A 23,027-nucleotide genomic window follows, 5' to 3' on the forward strand; every position below is an offset into this window, starting at 1 on the left:
AGCAGATGAGGAGGAGGAGGAGGAAAAGGGGAGGGGGGAGAGCAGTGTAAAAGATCAGCCTGCAGATTAGAGAAGCATTTTTAGCGAGCCAATGGGAGACCAGGATGCAGGGACAACGGGCTCCGTGACAGCACAAGGTGAAAACATGATTGCTGAAAAAGCAGTAAATAGGCTTAGGGCTGCGCGCCGCCCTGGCCGCCCAGGGAGAGCGGTCCCCTGGATCCGGCCAGGCCGCTGAGGGACTGGGGGAGGAGTGTGAGGCTGCGTGGGAGAACCTCTCTCTTTCCCTCTCTCCTCTCGCTTCCATTCCCTCCTTTCTAATTTCCCTACTGAGTTCTCTGGGTTTCTTTCTCCCAGGGTCGTTCCTTCCTCTTACACTTGTTCTCTTTGGGGATTTTCTTCCCTCCCTCGACACGCCTCCATTACCTTTATCCCTTCCCGCCACCATCACTCCCCAGCTCCCACCTCCTTCCCCCACTGCCTCTTTATCGCTCACTCCTGCACTACTTGCAAGTTAACATTGGATGCAAAAACGCAGTTCCAGGGACTGGGGGAGATATAAAACTTTAGGTAAGACAGTTCCTGGCCTCAGGAAGCTTACCATCTAGAAGGGAATAACACACACACACACACACACACACACACACACAAAGTAAAATGCTGAATATTACATAAGTGCATGAGAGAGATGTAAATCAATCAATCAATAATCCATAAACATTTACTATGTGCCAGGTACTGTGCTAATCGCTGGTGTTAAAAAAAAAAGTACCAGTTATATTTTAAAGCGATATTATATATGTGAGTCATTACTAAATGTTAAGGTGATGATCTGAGAGACCCCATTTTGCTCTCCTCCAGCAGGTCTTCTCGGGAGCCAGCTGGAGCACAGCGGAAATGACAGAGGATCTGGAGCCAGAGAACCTGGATGCGAAATTTACTTCTTTTGTGTGACCCTGGATAAGTCATCTAATCTCTCTCGGCTTCAGTTTCCTCATTTTTAAAATGAAGAGATGACCTGTGAGGTCCCTCCAAACTCTAAAGCTTACCTACCATTTGAAGTCAGAGGGTAATTATTGACTAGGGAAATCAGGGATGGCTTATTGGAGGGAATAACATTTGACAATCTACTGGGCTAGGGCAGGAGAATATAGTTGCTGGGAAGGGCAAATTGTACAGGAAAAGGCATCTTCTGTGTCTTCTGTTGCAGGAAGGCAGTCTGCTTGTTTGTTGGTTAACAACCAGCCAGATTCAGAAAGAATCCCTACATTTGGAGTCACAAGACTTGGGTTTGAATTCCAGCTCTAGGATTTACTATCTATGTTGTCTTGGTTACTTTCCCTCTCTGGGCCTCATTTTCCTCATCTGTGAAATGAAGGAGTTAAATTAATGTTTTCTAAGGTCCCTTCTTGCTTCAAATCTTATGAGTCTGTTAAACAGCCTTTCGGTCTAGCAGTCTGGTCCCACGACCCCACTGGAGAGGATTTTGCTAATCCACTGGCCTCGACCAGCTATCCCTAAAGCAGCCCTGGCCTCCTTCATTCTGGGGTGCGGAAAAACCACTAAATCTAAAACAACAGCTCTGGCTTCTCCTAAACTTCTATTTTTAACCTACGGGGTTTCCCTCACCCTGGAGACTCAGGGATTAGATAGTTGCAGAAGAGGGGCAATTAACCCTCAAAGGAATTAAGGGGGGTGAAGGGCAGACATGGGGGAATGGTTGTGGAATGTGTGGATTTCATTCGATGAGTTAATAATGCAAAAAGCACTTGCTAAGTGTTATGAGAGATCAAGAGATGTATTGTATGAGACAGGCGTTTATGCTCTCAAGGACTTTCCTGTCTAATAGTGGAGGAGGTAACCGTGTATGCATAGAGTAATACAAGGCAATAAATAATAAACATCATATGAGTGGTGCCAAATGCTCCATAAGTTCTGAGGAGGGAAGACATCACTAAGCTCTGGAAGACATCAGGGAAATCTGATAGATCATAATATTTAAGCTAGGTATTGCAGCAGATAAAGTGCTAGACCCAGAATTAAACCTCAGTTCAAATCTAACCTTGGACACTTACTAGCTGGGTAACACTGGGCAAGTCACTTATCTCAGTCTCCTCATCTGTAATATGGGAATAATAATAGCACCTACCTCCCAGGGTTGTTGTAAGGATCCAATGGGATAATAATTGTAAAGCCAAGTGCCTGACTTTATGTAGTAAGTGCTATGTAAATAATAGCTATTATTATTATCCTTGAGGAAATAGGCAGAATTAGGATACATGGAAATGCAGAGGAAATTATTCTGGCATGAAAAACCCATCAGAAGCACAGAGGGGAAAGCTGTGCCTGGGGAAAGGTGAATATATTGGCAGAGACAAGATGAGAGCCCAGGTCTTCTGACTGCTTTGGCATCCAGTGCTCTTTTCAATGTATTGAACAGCCTTAAGTTATCAGCTAACACAGAGTGGACACTCTCGAAGTTCACACTCATTCATAGCAAACTTATGGTTCAGAGTGTGGACCAATCTGAGGCAGTCTCTGCAAAGGAGGTGGGTTATTGATGCCATGTGATATGAGGAGTCGCCTTGCTTCAAAGAGTCTTCCCCCTGGCATTCTGCTTTTTTTAGACAGTTATCATTTTAGGTCAAGGCAATTCCTCCCCAACAAGCTCTTATTAAAATGCAAGCAAACTCCTCAGGATGGGTAGTCAGTGAGACAATAAACATTTATTAAGTGCCTACTGTGTGCCAAGCATTGCCTTAAGACTGAGGTATGAACGATTCTAGACTACATAATTAAAGGAGGGTTAGTGCACATCTGGGGCAACCAGATGGCACAAAGTAAAGAATACCAGACCTGGAGTCAGGAAGATTCATCTTCCTGAGTTCTAATCTGGCCTCAGACACACACGAGCTGTGTGACCCTGAGGAAGTCACTTAACCCTGTCTGCCCTCAGTTTCCTCATCTGTAAAATGAACTGGAGAAGGAAATGGCAAACCGCTCCAGAATCTTTGCCAAGAAAACCCCAAATGGGGTCACGAATAGTCGAACATGACTGAAACAACTGAATGACATCTAGAAATGGAAGCAGTGTTCCCAGCTAGCAAGTGTGATTTCATCAAGAACAGGCTGTGTGCTAGACTAGTGAAGCATAGTCTCCCAGTCAGGAAAATCTGGATTCAAAACAGTGGTGTTCTAAGGCTCAAATGAGATAGCAGATTAGAGCATTTCACAACCCCTCAAGCTCCATATAAATGCTTGTTGTTATTTTTGCTGTTACCTTACAATCCCCAGTCCTCCAGCTTGACGATGACTTCGCTCCCTGAGCCTTCTGAAGAATTCCTGCTGAACTCAAACAATGTTTATAGAGCAATATAAGAGTGTGCTGATAAATGTTTAACAAAGCAACTGGACCGGGAATGGGGGGGGGGAAGAGAAGGGGAATTATGCAAACATACTTTTAAACTTAATCTTCATTATTAACACTTCCTTAAGACTAGGTAATCAACAACAACAACAAGAAAAAAAACCCAGAATCAATCCTTGACTTGTAGGTACTGCTGATTTCTGAGATGTAAATGCTTACACTGAAATTTTAACAATGGTCTCTGGTGAGCTGGTCTGAGCTGGCTCTGGTACACCCCTGGTTCAAGTCCAACCTCTGACACATGTTGGCTGCATTACCCTTGAGAGTTAACCTCTCTGTGCCATAGATAACTCTCTAAGATTATAAATTGCAGAATAGCTACTAATACACATCACAATACTTTCGACTTCTCTATACCAATGAAATTGTAGATCCAGACCAAAGAAAAGAATAGATTCTGTCAGACTGACTTCATTTCCTTTTTTTTTTTACAGGGTTTTAGACTAGTAGATTAGGGGAATGCAGCTACAACTATAGATTACCTATGTTTTAGCAGAGAATTGATCAAAGTCTAATGAGTTATTCCTGTGAAAAGATATCAAAATGTGAGCTAGATAATTAGTACATAGCTACATAAAATGCAGAACTTGTCAAGTGATGTGACCCAGAGAGTCATCATTAATGATTTTATGTAACTTTGGATTGAAAAGAAACACTAATTCTGGTAAGGATAATAAGATAATAATTCTATGTGGCCTTAATATTCCTTTGTCAGAATTTGACAAATCCAATAGGCAGATAAACAAGCAATAAATTAGACCTAAACAAAATGTTGTCAGAATTGGATTTAATAGATAAAAACTTCTGAATGGAAATCTTAGAGGAAATAGTATGTCTTACAGGTTCCTATGTCTTATATAGACACTGGTCAAATATTAGGACAGAAAGAACTTAAACAAATGTAGAAAGGCAAACATCATACATAGACCATAATGCAATAAAAACTGCCATAAATAAAGGTAACATGAACAAAACATGCAGTCATAAGTGGAGACTGAGAAGCCATATCCTGAATAAATGGAAAAGATCAAATCATGGAAATGATTTTAAAAATCATATTAATGCAACTGGCAGTGGTGAAACAACATGCCACAATATATGGAATCAGCTAAAGCAAGCCTTAAAGGAAATTTTATGTCCCTGAACATTTTTATTTACAAAAAAGATAAAGGGAGGTAAGTATGTTTTGATGAATCTGTGATTTCACTGTAGATACTTCATCCAGTGATGCAAATAGTAACCCATCCATACCTGTCCATCCTATTTGACTATTAAACATGACCTCCCATAAATTCTTCACAGCTAGTTCACTCAACATGGGGAGGAGGAAGGATTTTCCCCTAATTCTCTTGATATTACAGAGATACCAGTGGAGTACACAGCTTGTGATCAATTTATCCCTTACTTTCAATAAATGGCCAGTTCATCTTTTTTTTCCCCAGTGATATATCCTTCAGAAGATGCTTTGTGCTTCTTTTCCTGCACAATTCTTGAATTACGATACAGCTCTTTCCTACCATGCATCTTTCTACTACTTTTTTGGTGACCCCCTCCCAACTTTAATTCTTTGGAGACTGTGGCATTTCATGGTTTGCAACCTTACGACATCATTGGAAGAATACTGTCATTAAAAAGATGGACCTTTGCTTGGGTCTCATTGAAAGAACTTTGTCTTTTCCCAAACACAATCTTGGCTTCTCTTCTGTTCAACTCTGGGCCCAGCTCACATTGCAGCTATGCGGAATGTATGTGCTGATGGACAATCTATAGCTGTCCATTCAAATTAATATCATAGCCTGGACAATAGTCACTTCATCCACTTAATTTTTTCCTAGTTCCTGATTTTAAGTCTTATTCAAGAGCAGTATTCTGGGGCTCGGTGTTATCAGCACAACATCCTTCAGAAAGAGGAGAATCTGGATGGAATTGCCATCTATAGGAAATTCCCCTTGCATTTGGATATTATCCATGATTCTGACAAATACCTTCAGTGAATGTCTCCTTGGTTTATACCTTGCTTGATATTAATCATCAGAGAGTCATCAAATAGTTATTTCTGTAGTTAAAACCTTTAATGGATCATATTATTTTGACAAATTCATGGGAGACATTAGCCTTTGTGGCAGTTTTTTTTTGCTCTACAGAATGAAATATCTTTTGATAGTTAATGACCAATAAGTAGGTCTTATGCTTTGTATACCTGATTTCAGTCATTTGTGTGACTGGAAAGATGTGATACACTATAGAAGACAATTTGTGAAATCTTACCTGTTTTCATCTCAAATTTTCATGAAGGATTTCCTCAATGGTGTGTAGATTTATTCTGTGTAGGTCTGAGAGTTCACTGGTGTAGGGAAACTGGTGTGGAAATTCTCTCTACCAATGCAATTCATCAACTAATTTGCAACTTATGGTCTTATAAAATTGCCTGTCCCACAGGGAGGTTAAATAATTTGCCCAGGATCACACAGACAGTATGTATCAGAGGCAGGCAGGACTTAAACCCAGATCTTCCTGACTCCAGTTCTCTATCTACTGTGCCATGTTTCTTCTTCCTATATTGACGATTCTCATTTTTTTTAATATAGAGATAGAAAAGTTGTTCATAATATTAATGACTCATTTTCTTAGTCACCTTTTTTTTTAATAGTGAGGCAACACATTTTTTTCAAGCTTTTGGTATACTTCCCTTTTTCAGATTGAGAATCGATCTCCCAATGCCAAAGCTGGGCAAGAAGAGGCAATTTAAAATAAAATGAAATGAATAATAAGTGATGAATGTATGAGGCAGACAATTATTGTTGGAGGATTTCTGAGGAAGTGTAAAAAACATTGTGGAAAAGTTTTCCAAAAGAGCTAGGTCTGAGCCTTGAATCAATCACTCAAGTAATATTTATTAAGTATTTACTATGTGCTACATACTTTGCTACATACTTTGCTAGACACTGAGGCAAGGAGTTTATATTATATTGCAGAGACCATACATATATATAGAAGTAAGTGTAGAATAAATATATGTATAACGGATCAAAATAAAAGAGTTAAATACAAGGTAGTTTGGGAAGGATGGTCCTAGGAATTGAGGGTGTGGGGTCAGAGAAAGTTTCACGAGAAAGATGATACTTAAATTCTATGTAAAGAAAGGGAAGAACTCTGCGGGGGAGTCAGTCAGCAGTCATTTATTAAGCACCTACTATGTGCCTGGTACACTTTATTGAGCCCTGGTGATACAAAGAAAGGCAAAACAAAAAAACCAAACAAACAAACAAACAAAAAAACCCCAAGCTCCCTGGCCTCAAGAAGCTCCCATTTTAATATGAGAGACAACATTCAAACAACCAAGCACACACAAATATATAAAGTACAAATAGGAGGTAATCTCAGAGGGAAAGCACTAGAAATGGAAGGATGAAAGGGGAGTACATTCCAGACATGGGGTCAGCCAGTGCTGAGACCCAGAGACAGGAGATGGAGCATGAGGAATAGAGAGGCCAGTCTGACTGGATTACACAATGTAGGAGTGGGAGGGATGTATATAAGGAGCCTGGAAAGAGAGGTTGGGACCAGTTTATAAAGGGCTTTAAAAGACATATTTAGGGGCAGATAGGTGGGGCATGGAGAGAGCACCAGACCTGGAGGACTCGAGTTAAAATCTGGCTTCAGAAACTTACTAGCTGTGAGATCCTAGACAAGTCACTTAACCTCTATTGCCTCAAAAAAAAAAGCTATATTTGATCCTAGAAGTTTTGTAAGAGCTTCTGGGAGTTTACTGAGTAGGGGAATGATTTGGTCATACCTGTGATTGAGGAAGGTCACTTTGACAACTGTGGAAAGGGTGAATTAAAAAAGGGAGAGACAAAGCAGGGAAATCAATCAGGAGACCACTGCAATAATTCAAGCAAGAAATGATAAGGAGGGGCAGCTAGGTGGTGCAGTGGATAGAGCACCTGCCCTGGAGTCAGGAGGACCTGAGTTCAAATCCAGCCTCAGACACATAACACTCACTAGCTGTGTGACTCTGGGCAAGTCACTTAACTCCAATTGCCAGAAGAAGAAGAAGAAGAAGAAGAAGAAGAAGAAGAAGAAGAAGAAGAAGAAGCAGCGATAAGGACCTGAACCTAAGTGGTGGCCGGTTGAGTGGATAGAAGGGGTTGGATCTGAAAGCTTGTGGATTTAGTAACAGCACAAATACGTAGGGTAAGGGAGAGTGACATTAACCCCAATATTATGTACCTCAGAGACTTGAAAAATGGTGGTGCCTTAGACAAAAAAAGTAGGGAAATTAGGTAGACAGGAGGTGGGGAAGGGGGAAGATAATGAGTTCTGTTTTGGACACGTTGAGTGTGAGATGTTTCCAGTTTGAAATGTCCTGTAACTGAGACTGACGCTAAGACTCAGGGGAAATGCTAAAGTTACACATACAAATTTGTACATCATCTGTATAGAGATGACAATCTTTATACTCATGGGAGGTAATAAGACCACCAAGAGAGATAGCAAACAGAGAGAAGAGAGCCCCGAACAAAATTTTGGGGAACATCCACAATTAGAGGGTGATGATATGGATTATGATCCATAAAGGAGAATGAGAAAGAGCATACAGACAGGTGGAAGAGAGGCAATTGAGAGTGGTGTCACAAAAACCTAGAAAGGAGAGTCTCTAGTAGGAGAGGGTGGGGGTCAACAGTGTCAATTGCAGCAGAAAGGTCAAGAATAACAAGAGGACTGAGAAAAGGCCATTAGATTTGGCACTAGAGAGATCCTTGGTAACTTTGGAGAGCAGTTTCAGTTGAGGGAGGAGGTAAAAAATGAGATAGCAAAGGTTTGAAGAATGAATGAGGGGGCAGCTAGGTAGCACAGTGGATAGAGCACCTGCCCTGGAGTCAGAAGTACCTGAGTTCAAATCTGGCCTCAGACCAAACACTTGACACTTATTAGCTGTGTGACCCTGGGCAAGTCACTTCATCCCAATTGCCTTTAAAAAAAATGAATGAGAGGTGAGGAAGTGAAGACAATGAGTATAGATAGCTTTTCTTGGAATTTTGACTGAGAAAAAGAAGGGACAAAAGACAGTAGCTTTAGAGGATGGTAGGGTCTAGCAAACTTTTTCTTCAGGGCTAGAGGAGATCTAAGAGTGTTTAAGGCAGTAGGGAAAGAATCAGTAGCTAGGAAAAACTGAAGATAAGAGAGACAGAAACAGACATAGAGAGACAGAAAGACAGAGAGAAAATGAGAGAGAGAGGGACAGAGAGATGAAGAGGAAGTAAAAAGGAAAGGAAGGAAGGAGAAGGAAGGACAGATGTAGAGAAATTGACCTTGGAAAGGAAGCGAAGAAGGAAGAGAAAGAGAGAAAGAAAGAAAGAAAGAAAGAAAGAAAGAAAGAAAGAAAGAAAGAAAAAGAATGAAAGGCCAATCTGCTGGAGAAGACACTAGGGGATGGGATAAAGGACAGGTGTAAAGGGATTGGCCTCAGGAAAAAAAGGTTATTTCTTTTGTAGGGAATGGAACAAAGGAGAGGGATGATGATATTAAGGAGATCTGAGAAAAAAAAAGGGGGAGAAGAAGGATCTCATAGCCTCAATTTTATGCTAAGTAAAAGGTGAAGTTTTCATCTGAGGAGGGGCTAGTGTGGATGGAGGTGATGTGGGAGAAGAAGTGAAAAGAGAAGGTTTGAAACGGCTTTGTGGGGAGTAGGATGAGAAATCAACAAGGACCCAGAGATTCCATTACTGGACTTATACCCTAAGGCCATAGATGAGAAGAAATTCCCCATATGTGCCAAAATATTTATAGCAGCACTTTTTATGGTAGCAAAGAATTGAAAACAAAGCAGATGCCCATGGATTGGGGAATGGTTAAACAAATTGTGTTACATGGATGTAATGGAATATTACTGTACTCTGTTGCTTGTCCTTCATTTTCAAAGAGGACCAGTGACACCATGGAGTAACTGTCTTGACTTTCAAGTGAATTGGATTTAAGTGAGGCAGTGCTGCACAAAGTCATCAGCCTCACTCTGTCTTCCAGAGTCATCAAAGTCCAGTAGCAGGACAAAAGTCAAGATGACTAGAGATGACTCACAATGCAGTGGGTGATCTTGGCATCTTTGATGTCTGACCAAGCTCTAAGCACTCCACGGTGCCAGCTTCAGCTGCCTTCATGGTCCGTTGGAAGAAAGTGTTCTTGTCTGTCCATTCTGCCAAGTATTCAAATGCTTGGGGTAGATACTCCTCTCCAATTCACCGATGGGCTTGGGACCTATTGGTTACCCTCGAGGTTACCAACTGTGCTATAAGAATTAATGAATGAAAAAAAAAGAAAGAATGAATGAGATGAATACAGAGAAACACTGGGAAGATACATGAACTGATAGAGTGATGTAAGCAGGGCCAAGAAAACATACACAGTGACTACAACAACGTAAATGGAAAGACCAACCTTACACAAAGTGAATGTTGCAAAATTGTGAAGAACAATTGAGAAAGGCCATAAGCACGACTTGAAAGAAAAGACACGGGAGGATATCCTCTCAACCCATCTCTTCATGGAAGCAGGAGGTCCACAGGTGTTGCACATTACCAAGTGTTTGGACTGTTTCAATGTGTAGGTCAAGTGTGCTGATTTTTCCTCTTCTTTTTCTCTAAAAGATATTATTTATTTTAAGGAATGGCTCTCTGGGAGGGGGAGGGGAGGAATATTAGGGGAAATTATTATGATGTAAGAACAAAAGACATCAATAAAAACTCATTTCTTAAAAAAAATAGAAATCAACCAAGAAAGAATAGAAAGATTGTCTTGCCAGAAGTGTATGAAATGATGTGGGGAGAGCAGTAAGGGAAGTTTGCTTGAGTTTTTTATAAGTATCTATCCATTTCCCAGGTCACGGATCATTTGAGAAGAACAAATTGGCCTGGTTAATTTTTGACCCTGAGTTTAAGTTTCTCCTTCAGCTTGGGTGCAGTGAATCAACAGGGAATTTGTATGTGTGCCCGTTTGCATATCTTCTTGGCCACAAATTGAATTTTTAGGCAGCTCTATGATTCAGTAATGGTGTTCCCTGCCCTGAAGGCATCTGGACAAGAGTTGGAAGTCTGAACCCATCTGCTCCACTTGCATCAGCCTAGGATATGAGCTGGCATTTGGAAATGCCCGGGGAAGGACATGGTACAGTCTTTCCTGGACAAATGCATATATATAGATAGATAGACAGACAGATTGATAGATAGATAGATCTAGATCTATATCCATATCTATAGAGATAGATAGATATCTGTATCTATCTATAGATAGATATAGATAAATGTATGTATACATATATATGCACATTTGTACATATATCTATGTGTTTATATGTATGTAAATTATGTGTAAATCCATACGCACGTGTGAGTACCCATGCATGCATATGTATTCCTTGTTTTCCTTCTTCTTCCTTTTATGCCTAAAGGAGCTGGCTTTAAGGAATTTTGAAGAAGTTTTGCAGAAGCCGCAGATGACAGGAGAAGGCCAGCAGACAACACAGAAAAAATTTAGAAACTCAGATATGCATAAAATGCATGTATAAGTACTATATAAAATGAACACATTTTATTTTTTAATACCACAATAATTCAGACTTCTTCTCTGGTACAAAGGGAGAGCAAAAAATTTTTTCCACGGATTTCCCAGATCGTGGGAGTGCCATCCCCTTAACCCACTGCAATGTCAAAGGGATAACTGTATACTCTTCCCCCAACTCCAGAGCCTCATCTTGCACTGAAGCAAACTTTCCTTTCTGTTCTTCAAATATCATCCCATGCTCTTGCAGCAAGGCAAATTCTTTTACTCATCTGTGTTTGATTTCTTTGTTTTTAAAAAATGTTTCTTTTTTAATGTCTTTGGCTCTTACATCATGCTAGTTTTCCCCAGTATCCCTTCCCTTTCCTCTCACAGCAAGCCATCCTTTATAACAAATAATTTTTTTGAGATAAAAAAGAAAAGAAGAAGAAAAAATTTGTTCAGCTGATCAAGAAAATTGAAATCCTTCTTATCCTTCAAGGTCCAGTTCAAGTGCCACCTCCTCTATGAAGCCTTCCATGATTCCTCCCCTACTCCTGCTGCTCTACTGCCCCCTCTGTGGTAACTCCCCTACTGCCCATCTCCACTGGAAATGTTCTTGCCATCCTCCGAATTCACATAGCACTTTATTCATACCTTTCTTGTGCACTTAGCACATTACATCTTGTAACAATTATTTGTATGCATATCTTCTCTCTACTACTAGATTGTAAGCTCCATGAGGGCAAAGACTAGGTCTTATTTATCCTTGTGTCTCCCTCACCAACTGGCACAGAATCCTTCTGATACATATGTCATGCTCCAAGGAATCTATGATATCATTTATGTGAGCCCTCATTTCAGTTCAGGCTGTGACCCATCATTGAACACAGCAGATTAATAAATGTTTGTTGAATAAACGAATGCCTGGATCCTGGTTAATGTCTGGCTCCAAGGAAGGAAAGCAGATAGATCTAGGAGAACTAGAGTGGGTTTTGAGGTGAGCTCTTGAAGAAAAAATTTCTAACTTTAATCTATAGTTTTTCTGTGAGTGACGAGCTGAATGTCACCAGAAGACTCAGAACAGAAACAAGTGAATGGATTTTATTGACCTGTCAAGCACCTTAAACTGCTGGGATTTGTTATAGGACTCTTCCCCCCCCCTTTTTTTCATTACTGAAACTTAAAATATAAGAAAACTTAAATATAAGAAAAAATATAAGAATACTTAAACATAAGAAAGAAAATAAAAAGAAACATATTATAAACTTAAATATGAAATAAAAGAAAAAAGCATGTTATGTAAAGTTATAGGACTTTCTAATGCTTCAAGGAGCTTCTAGCTCATCCATATGTGAATACTCTCTGTAGATATTAGAATTACAAATCCCTTTGTGAACAAAGAAAATTCTCACCTGGTAACCAGCCTTCTGGACATGAGAGTCTATGAATGTAAGATCATAGATTTAACAATAATAGCTAGCACTATATAGTGCTTTATGGTTTACAAAGTGCTTTACACATGTCAGCTCATTTAGTCCTCACCACAACTCTGGGAGGTAGGTGCTAATATTATCCCTATTTTACAGATGAAGAAACTGAGATTGAAATAGGTTAAATGACTTGCCCAGAGCCATGCAACTAGTTAAGTGTCTAAGGCAGGATTTGAGTACTCTATTTGAGTACCAGCTAGCTGCCCAGTTTTGAGCTAGAGGGGGCCATAGAGGTCCTCTACTCCAACACTTTCATTTTATAGATGAGGACATTGAGGCTTAGAGAAATAAAGAAACTTGCCCAAGTTCATACAGCAAGTAACAGTAGAGGTGAGATTTGAACCCAGGTCCTCTAAGTTTCTGAATCCGGGTCATTTCTACAGGCAGCTAAACCTTAGACATCACCAACAGTTGACCACCCATAGTGAAAGCCTTTCTGATTTGGTAAGACCTATCTGAGGTTGCACTCTGTTGGTTACAGCCTTTAAGCACCCAAGATTACCTCTTAGCCTTCAAGAATCAATAAATAAACATTTATTAAACACCTACTGTGTGCCAGATGCAATACCAAGCACAGGGGGCACAAAAAGAGACAAAAGATAGTTTCTGCCTTTAAGTATACAGTCTAATGGGAGTCTAAGGAGGCTGAAAAGGTTAGATTTTTATTGTTTTTGCTCAGTTGTGTCCTACTCTTCACAACCCCATTTGGGGTTTTCTTCGCAAAGATACTGGAGTAGTTTGCCATTTCCTTCTCCAGCTCTTTTTATAGATGAGGAAACTGAGGCAAGCAGGGTTAAGTGACTTGCCCAGGATCACACAGCTAGTAAGTATCTGAGGCCAGATTTTATCTCAGAAAGATGAGTCTTCCTGACTCCAGGCCCTACGCTCTATCCACTTTGCCACCTAGCTACCCAAAAGATTAGATTAGAAATTGTTTAATTTATAATTTTTGTCACTGATTTGTAAATTAGAAGAAACAGAAAGGTACCAGAATGTTGAGTGGGTTCTTCATGGATTATTTGTAGATAAGAAGAGCCCCTGAAAAGTAGGCAAGGAGGGGCTGCTATATTTTCAGGTGAAGAGAAAATCCATATAGTGAAATCATGGAGGTATTGAATATGTAAATGAGCTGCTTTTCAACATGAATCATTTGCATTGGGAGGTTATGATAGAACATTAGATTTGGAAGGAACCTTATAGATTATCTCGTTTGACTCTCCTCATTTCAAAGAGGAGGAAATGAAGGTCTAGAAAGGGAAAGTGCCTTGCTTGAGATACCAACGGCTAGCTAATGCCAGAGCCAGGACTAGAACCCAGCTCTCTGATTTCCATTTCAGGGAGGGCACTTCCCATTATTGCCTATTGGCCCTCCTTCTTGAGGCCCTCTGGGAAACCTAAAGAAGGAAGGGTTCATGATACAAAGTGAAATTGTTATTATTGTTGTTTGTCTTTCATTCTCTCTCTCTTTTTTTTTTTTTGCTAGGCAATGGGGTTAAGTGACTTGCCCAGGGTCACATGGCTAGTAAGTGTTATGTGTCTGAGGCCAGATTTGAACTCACGTACTCCTGAATTCAGGGCCAGTGCTCTATCCACTGCTCCACCTAGCTGCCCCCGTTTGCCCTTCATTCTCAAAGAGGACCGTGACATCAGGAAGGTGATACCATGACTTTCGAGTGAATTAGATTTAAGTTGAGGGAGGGCTGTGTAAAGTCACCAGCCTCACTTTTTCCTCCAGAGCCATCTGGGTCCAGTGGCAAGATATAAATCAGAACAACTGGAGATAGCCCCACAGAATGAAAAGAGGATGTAGTGAATAGAGCTGAGCCTAGAGTCAGAAAGACCTGAGTTCAAATCCAGCTTCTGACAATTACTAGCTCTGTGACCTTGAGCAAGTCACTTGACCTCTGTTTGCCTCAGTTTCCTCATCTGAAAAATAGAGAAAATAATAGTACTTACCTTCCAGGGTTGTTGTGAGGATTAAATGAGATAATATTTGTAAAGTGCTTAGCACCAAGCCTGGCACATAGTAGGTGCTATATAAATGCTATTATTATTAATGAAAAGATAACTAAATGAAAGCCCAACTGTGAGCAACCGAAAAAAAAAACCCAATAATGGTTATGCAGAAGAAATATATGGGGCAGCTAGGTGGATAGAATACCAGGTCTGAAGTCTGGAAAGTGAGTTTAAATCCAGCCTCAGATGTTTACTCGCTAGGTGACCCTGAGCAAGTCACTTAACCCTGTCTGCCTCAGTTTCCTCATCTGTCAAATGAGCTAGAGAAGGAAATGGCAAACCACTCCAGGATCTTTGCCAAGAAAACCTTACACAGGGTCCAGAAGAGTCAGACAGGACTGAAATATGGCTAAACAACAACAAAGAAAAGATGTGGAAACACACCATCCTCATCTCAGACTCTGCTGGGGAATCATAAGGACAGATGTTGCATACCTTGTCAGACTCAGTTTCTGTATCAGATTTTTCTTTAATGCAACTGTCTTTCTGCATTATAACGATGGTCCAATTCAGAGTAGGGGTGAGGGTTTTTAATATTTATTTATCTGTTTGTTTGTTTATATGTACATGATGTGTAAACAAAGGTCATCAATAAAACATGTTTAAAAGAAAGAATCAATAACAAGGTACATATTCAGGGGAAGTAGAGTTTATCCTGGACCCCAAACTATTTTACCCCTAAACTACCAATATTTGATGTGTAGCAAATAGAAAAAATTCTAGTCTAATATCCCCTCTTGGAGAAAGACAAAGGAAAAAGCACTCAGCCACAACTTTTATCCTGTTCCCCACAAAGGCAAAAATTGTCGTTTCCCTTGAAGAGGGGATGAGCCAGATCCTAGATCACCTTTCTCTCCATATCACACCCAAGCTGAGCCATCTTTACATTAGATAGCATATTTAATGCATATGTTACTGCTTGTTAAGAGAATACAATATTGAAAGGCTTCAGAATTCTGATCGATGCATTGAGTAATCATGACTCCAAGACCCCAGGGATTCTACCTCTCAGCAGAGAGGTGGAAATATAGGTATAGAATTAAATAGCTAGACAAACAGAGAGATAAATAGATTGATCGATTGATAGAGATACAAATATAGATGATATGTATATATACACGTACTTCCAGACAGATAATTTGTTAATATGTTTTGCCTGATCATACTTATTTGTTATATGAGAAGGTATGGAAGGGGCAGGGAAGAGAAGGGAATCATTGGGAGGTAATGGTGTTGTTTAAAAAGAAAAGGGCATCAATAACATTTAAAAAGGAAAAAAAACCCCTTGGTTTTCTTTAAAGCCAAATCCAAGGATGCAGCCCAAGGTATATGAACTGTCCCTGAATACATAAATCATCCTTAATGAGCTGTCAACGGACCAACCAGTGCCCAGGACAAGGAGTGTTCACACCCCATCAAGGAGAGGCCATCAAAGTGAGACAAAATGCTCAGCTTTTAACCTTGTTAACACAGCAGAGAAGGGGATAACCTTGATGTCCTCTTTCCACCCACCCTCTATATAGATGGGGACAGTAGAGAGAGCTGAGAAGTAGATAGCAAGAGCAGATGTGGAGGAGAGGCCAGGGGAGGGCAGCATGCAGTCTGTTTGGTGGGTCTGGGAAGGAGACAGCCGCAGACAGGCTGTGCCGCTCCCCAATTCCTCCTCTCCCCCTTGACTGAATCCCTGTCTTTTCCTCTTTCACCAACCAATACAGTGCTCTGTAAGAGAGGGGAGGGAGCCTGAGGCAATCACCTGGATGTGTCCCATGACTCAGGAGGAATCTGACTTTTCCTGGCTGAACCTAGAAAAGGACACTGTTGCAGCCAAAGCTGACGTGAGTTGTCTGCTTCTTTCCTCCTCACTATGGCCTCTTCATGTGTAATCTGAGGGAAAGATGTTAGAAAGGGGGCATTTTCCTAAACCCAAGTCACTCCACACTGCCTCTATCTATCTATCTGTCTGTCTATCTATCACCATATATGCATGTGGAGACATAGATACATATATATATGTATGTGTATACGTGTATGTATGATAATATATATATTATATAATTATATAATAGTATTGTTATATATCATGTGTGTGTATATATTTTTAAAAATAGTTCTTCAACGTCCCTATTTACCAAGAGGTTTAGATTAAAGCATTAAAGATTCTTCTCAACATGGAAGTATTTTTCTGGAATAAGCAACGTATTTGGATACTATCCCATGCCTTAGCATCAATTGAGTTTAATTATATGTAACTGAAAATAATCAATCAATCAATCAAAAAGCACTTATTAAGCAGTTACTATGTCTCAGACGTTATGCTAAGTGCCAGAGATGCAAAGTTTTAAAAAGAAACACCGCCTGCCTCAGAGAGCTTATATTCTAATAGGATAGGATGGTCCACGTAGGGTAAAGATAACCTGGATGGATAGCTGGAAGGAAAGAAGCATTTACTATGTGCCAGGCATCTTACAAATATTATCTTATGTGATCCTCACAGCAACTCTGGCAAGTAAATGCTATTATCATTCCCATTTTATAATTAAGGAAACTGAGGTAGGCAGAAATTAAGTGATTTGCCCAAGGCCACACAACTAAGTGTCTGGAGTTGGATTTGAACTCAGGCCTTCCTGACTCTATGCACTGTGCTACTAAGCTGCCTCTAGGGATGGGATGTGGAGCTATAGCTTTGTCTGGTGTTAAGGGCCAGCTAATAGATATAATTAACTAAATGGGTTCATTTTCACATGCTCAGATATCAGTCACATGAACTGGGTCCTGGGGGCTGGAGCTCCAAAGATGAGTGGATTATCAAATTAATTACCCAATTCAACCAACCACTTCTGGCAAATGTATATATATGATTCTGGACAAGTCACTGTATTTCATTACAATCCAATTCATAAAGATTCCTAAATCTTCTTCCAACGAACTGCTAACAAGGCTCATCTCTCCAGTGCTGCCCTCATGCAGCTGAGCCTGGCTTTCCTGGTCACCACCCCACTCCTCAGCAGCTAGTGCCTTCTCCCTCAAAATTATCTTGCCTTTCGTATTTAGTATACAAAGATGCGTGTGTGTTGTCTTCCCCAACAGAATAGAAGCTCCTTGAAGACAGAATCTGCTTTACTCTCGTCTTTGTATTTCCAGCCTAGCAGGGCCTAGCATATAGTAGGCTCTTAAATACTTGTGGATTGATTGATTAATCGTTAGATTTTTTTGTTTTGAGCCTAAGTTCAGAATCTGATATTTATGCCTATTAAATATTATCTTGGCTTCAGTCTAGCCTCCCGGCATGCCCAAGTCTTTCTGGATCTTAATTCTGGTCATCTGAAGTATTCGTGTTACCTTGAACCTTAGAAGACTTTTTTTTTTTTTTAGGGAGGAGGCAAGGCTGATCTTGTGATTTTTTGGACTCAAGGGCGCAAACATCTTCACCCAAAATCTGACAGGGGAAAACCAGCCTACGGAGACTTTTAGAATGTCCCTACTTCCCAGTTTTGCAAAGAAATCCCTTTATATCACTGAGCAAATGAAACAACCATCAGGGTTTAGGTTCCCAGATAATCTCAAACCCGCCAGAGGGAGGAATCAGAGAAAGGAGAAAATGCCTCTCTCTCTTGCCTGAAAGAATGAAAGTCAGCCCTCAGGAACAATGACTAATCCTCACCTACAGCCAGTGCCAGGGGAAGAAAGACAAGGAAAGAGCCCAGGAGAATGGAGCCCATCAAGATGAAGGAGTGGGGGGAAGGACGAGTGAAATCCTGACCTTCTGGGGCCATGATGGGACCCACCAGTGCCCAGACCTTCCCCTTTCCCAGAACTGAGTATAGCAGCCAGCTAAGGAGAAAGCTTATTAAAGACACTCTCCATCCCAATGAGAGGGGCCACTCCCATAACATTTGGAGGCAAATTAAATAGACTATGCAGAGCTGCCGGTGCCTGAGAGCTCGTTATTTATAATGCTAGCATAGGCGGCTGTTTTGTGCCGGCCTTCTGTTCCATTTGGATCTCAGTCAGCAGGGTTCTTAGCTTGACTCGTTATAAGGTTGACCATATGTCCCAATAGACAGTGCAGAATTGACGTAGGCTGGGAGAGCAGCCGGGTCGCACTGGGGAAGGTAGCTAATCAATTCTTTCTCACCAAGCCTCATAGGATGGCTATAGATAGAGGGATATAGATATAGATAGATAGATAGATAGATAGATAGATAGATAGATAGATACATAGATACATAGATAGATACATAGATACATAGATAGATAGAGATATGTGTGTATGTATGTATATGCACAAGTACACATATGTATGGGTATATGTATGTGTACATATGTATATATGCATGCATGTGGGGGAGTATGTATTCAGAGCTAAAAGGAACCTTTGACTTCAGTTAGTGTAATCTCTCATTTGACAGATAAGACCCTGAAGCCCACAAAGGATAATGGTTTGCCTAAGAAACAAGATCCAAACCCTAATATTCTGGATTTAATTAATCAATCAACAAGCCTCTGTTAAGCTCCTACTATGTGTCAGGTACTGGAGATAAAATTAAATAGTCCCTGCCCTCAAGAAGAGGGCATATGTCCATATAAATGTACACCTTAGCAAAACATACTGTGGGGATCGTGCCAACTTAGAATACTAAAATTATATAATTGCAGAACTGGAAGGTCATCTGTTTCAACACTTTAATTTTAAAGAGAAGGAATTATACAAAGGTAGGTAGGAAAGGAATAGGCATTTATTGAGCACCTACTATGTGCAAGGCACTATATTAAGCTCTTTACAAATGTTACCTTATTTGATCCTTACAGCAAACCTGGAAGGTATGTGTCATTATTATCCCCATTTTATTGTTGAGGAAGCTGAGGCAGACAGAAATTATTGTTGTTCAGTCATGATGGATACTTTGTGACTTCATTTGAGATTTTCTTGGCAAGATATTGAAGTGGTTTGCCATTTCCTTCTCCAGCTGGTTTGGCAGATGAGGAACTGAGATAAACTGGGTTAAGTGACTTGCCCAAGGTCATATAGCTGGTAGGTATCCAAGGTCAGATTTGAACTCTGGAAGATAAGTCTGTGCACTATGGCAGCACCTAGCTGCCCCAGAGGTTAAATAGCCTGAGTCATATAAGTAGCATCTGAGTTGGGATTTGAACTCAGGGCTTCCACTCTATCCGCTGCACCACTTAGTGTCCAAAGACACAGAGTAATGGCAGCAGGAGCTAATAGCTCAAGCTCCCTGTGCTTTAACCTCTCTCCTGCTCCCATGTCCTAGACTAGGCAGCTGGAATTGCAAGGAAAGAAAAACTCCTAGATGGTAGAGAAGCTGGATGAACTATTATTACCTATACTGGTCAATGCACAATGGAAAGAGCCCTGGCTCTAGAATCAGTCAAGTTGGGTTCCAATCCCTACCTGTTTAACCTGTGGGACTTTCAGAAAATCATTTCACCTCCTTGGGTCTGTTTTCTCCTGGGTGAAAGGAGCAGGTTGGACTAGCCGAGATCCCTTACAGCTCTGGATCTAGATCTAGATCTAGATCTAGACTTCTGGACCCTAGATCTAGATTCTAGGCCCTTTCAGGTCTAGATCTTCTAGCTCTAGACTCTTTACTTGGTCAAGCCTTTGTGAGGAGCTAGACACTGGAATTAGAGAGACACTTCCCCTCTTCCACTGTGTCTTCTCACCAGCATCTCCTGGCTTCTTGTAAGTCCCAACAAAAATCTCATACTCTACAGGACACCTTCCCCAACTCTTCCTTCTTTTCATCATTTCCTGTTTGTCTTGTGGGCAACTAGTTGGCACAGCGAATAGAGCCTTAGGCTTGGAATCAGGAAGATTCATCTTCATGAATCCAAATTAGGCCTCTGTCACTTACTAGCTAGCTGTATGACCCTGGGCAAGTCCCTTAACCTTTGTTTGCCTCAGTTCCTCATCTATATAATGTGCTGGAGAAGGAAATGGTAAACCACTCCAGTATTTTTGCCAAGAAAAACCCCAAAATGGGGTCACAGAGAGTCAGACATGACTGAACAATTTATACTGTATATTAAACCTTTTTCCACCTGAGACCACTTTTCACCTGAGAAATTTTTATATGACCCCACCTATATAGGTATATAAAATAGGTACACAAATAAATCATTTACTGATAATAAATCATAAAGCAATTTATCTTAAAACAATTATTTGGCATACATATAATTTTATCAACTATTTAAAGACAAAAGCAAATTTGCATATGAATGAGATGGATGTTCTTATTTATTTTTACATAAAGAATTAAATCTTGGTGGACATAGAGCATCTTTAATGTTTTTCAGAGTTGATCAGTATTTTGATTGTCAATGCTGAGGACTTCATTTTGCATAAATACTTAGCATAAAATGGCAGAAGTATGCTTAGGGTCATTTCAGAAACTGTTGGAAATTCTGTCTTAATCCCAAGCCAAAATTTATTTAATAATTTTTTAGGAAACTCAAGTTTTAAATCTGTGTCACTTGATAACCTGGCAAATTCTTCTTAAACTTTTCTTGGCAGATGACAGAAGTTTTTTTTTTTCTTATTTCAATCGAGTGTGGTTTATGAACCCAACTTAGTTTTTTAGAATCAAAATTTGAAGGGAAGTATTTCTGAAACTGTATCTCCAGGCACTTCAGATGATCAATTATAACTCATAATTAAATCTTTGGGAAGGTTATTTTCAATTATAAAATCATCTGTAGCTGCAAACATTTCTAAAAAACCATTTTCCACCCTATTCTTCCATATGTTAACTTTTTTAGTAAAACTCTCCATTTTATTTTTTGACATAAATGTGTTACAATTTTTTCCTTGAAGTAACATGTTTATATCATTGAGTTTTTTGAAAATATCTGACAAATAACATAGTTTTGAAAGCCATAGGTCATTATGAAAAAAATTAACAAAATCAGATTTCTGCTCAGCCAAAAATATAACTTCATCTTTCATTTTCAATAATCTGTTTAAACTTCACCTTCTTGAAAGCCACCTTACCTCTGCATGTAGTAATAAGTTTTTGTAATCAGAATAATTGTCTTTCCAAAGGTTTGAAAACAAATGACTCTCAAGGACAAGGCTTTTAATGATAGTATCACAAAGCACTACATCTAACTCTGGTCATATATTTTTTGGCTACAAGTACCTCCCAATGGGTCATGCACTGAGTAAAAGTGTATGTTCTTTGGCATCAGCTTTAACTTTTACTACAAATCCAACATTTTTGCCCATTGTTACTCCAGCACTGTCTATACAGACTCTGACACAATTTTTCCACTATAAATCTTCATTTGTGAAAAATATATCGACTTTTGAGATATGTGTCTTCCCCTCTTGTGTGCCCTTACAAAGGGCAACAAAACAATAATTCCTCATGTATGCTTCCTTCATAAACATATTTCACATAAAGTAACAATTGTGCCATATTAAAAATATCAGTTGTTTCGTCTCACTGAATTGCAAACTTTGGGCTGCCCTCAAGCCTGTAATATGCTGCTGGAATTGGACATTACTAATTTCAGAAATTCTTTTGGAAACTATCATTCAGTAAAGGAATTTCACAAATTTCATCCCCATACTTTTTCTCATGAACTATTTCTGACATTTTAATAGCAGCAGGTAACATGAAATCTATCTCATAGGGCTTTTTAGTTTTTACAATTAAACAAGAAATTTTGTAAGATGCAAGTAAATACTTCATTGACAGTAACAAATTTCTCAAAACATTGTTTTTCTTTATTTGAAGATTTTAAAAGTCATTCAAAATATTCCTTTGGTTCATTGCAGTACATGCTGAATGCTTGGTATTAAGATGTCATTTTAGTTTGGCTGGTTTCATACTCTCTGCAGCCAAAACTTCATTACAAATTAAGCAAAGAGATTTTTCCACACCGTCATCATTATTAGAAGTAAATCCATATTGCAAAAATGAGTCAACATATTTTCTTTTTCTTGTCAATTTAGGTGTACTACAACCTGGTAGTGGAGACTCTGCCACATTTGTCATCAGTATTTTTACTTCTTCCATCTAAATTTAGTCACTTATCCATAACTGAAAAATATTTTTGTCCTAAAATATAATTATTGCTAATAATTTTTCAAATAAACTATAGCTTTAATATATGAAATTACATTTGTGTGTACTTAATTTTAAAAATGGATGTTAACATTTACATACACACACAATGGTGATGGTGGAGAAATATTACAAAAGGGCTTTTGTCTTTACTTGCTGCAATTAAATACTTATGTTTCTGTAAAAGAAGATAACAGCAATTTTAAAAAGTCAAACATTCTAACACAATACAATCCAAAGATACACTAATTTGATACTTACTTGCTGAGGAATGATGGTAGGAAAATATTAAAAGTCTTTATTTTCCATAATTAGATTATTATGTTTCTGTAAGGGCAGAAAACTTTGTATGTACAGTAAAAACACTGCAATTCATACCATACAATAGTATTGAATCAGAGCTGAGGTGTTTCTGGCAGCATTCATTGGTGTTGCATGGCATGAAAATACGCAGTGCAAAGT

Source organism: Phascolarctos cinereus, unplaced genomic scaffold (assembly GCF_003287225.1).
Source record: "Phascolarctos cinereus isolate Bilbo 61053 unplaced genomic scaffold, phaCin_HiC Scaffold_5;HRSCAF=322, whole genome shotgun sequence".
Lineage (NCBI taxonomy): Eukaryota > Metazoa > Chordata > Mammalia > Diprotodontia > Phascolarctidae > Phascolarctos > Phascolarctos cinereus.